This window comes from Larimichthys crocea, chromosome XVIII (assembly GCF_000972845.2).
Source record: "Larimichthys crocea isolate SSNF chromosome XVIII, L_crocea_2.0, whole genome shotgun sequence".
In the NCBI taxonomy this organism is placed as follows: domain Eukaryota; kingdom Metazoa; phylum Chordata; class Actinopteri; family Sciaenidae; genus Larimichthys; species Larimichthys crocea.
In genome coordinates, this window is record NC_040028.1 from 14489024 (window position 1) to 14489990 (window position 967).

Below are 967 nucleotides of genomic sequence, written 5' to 3' on the forward strand. Positions count from 1 at the left end.
AAGCTGGTTGATTATGCATAACTTTAAGCCTTAATATAATTTATATAACAGGTGAGTTGTGTAAAAATCCACCGTCAGTACAGTTGTCATGAACGGGGAAATTAGCTATAGAGACCAGGCTGTAAACATGTTTAGTTCTGCTGTGAAGTTGGACATTTTAACAAGGGGGCTTATGGAGACTGACTTGTTCTGTAGCCAGCCTCAAGTGGACGTTGAAGGAGCTGAAGTTTTTGGCACTTCTGCATTGGCTTCACTTCACAGTGGAGGAGGCTGCTGCTTGATTACAACACAAACTCGTACTACAACACTGATGCCAATGTACTCAGGAACAGTCTTGTGACTGGGTTCGAGACCATTTTTGAAAGTCCTCGGTCTTGGACAAAGAGTACTCTGGATTTTAGTTCAAGACTGGTAAAAACCACAACTGTGTGATATCACTTAAATTGCCTGTGTGTTGTCTGATTTTTTTTTGTCTGGGAGAAGACATCAGCCAAATCTAATGGGTTTCCTAAACTACAAAGCATTAATCTGCAAAACATCTGTCCAAAAGATGCTGACTAACTCAATGTAACTATAGTGAGTATATACAGTCGAGAGGTTAATTAACATATGAATGAAGAAGAGGACATATTCATACAATCTATGAGCACCAGTTTGTGATTATTGTTACCACAACAACTAGTGTATAGTGTATTTCCTCTGCACGTTTTAAAATTTCCCTGTACATATTTAATTTCCGTGCAAAAGTCTAACTTCTCTGCAAATGTTCAGTATTTTAGCACAGGTTTTAATTCAAATTTAAATTGATCTCAGGTTCATTTTTACACATGGGTACTGTGTTATAGGTTAATTCTAATGTATGTTTAATGTTTGTTTGCATGCTGTTACTGGATCCTTGAATTTCCCTCAGGATCAATAAAGTATCTATCTATCTATCTATCTATCTATCTATTATTGATTACAGCAG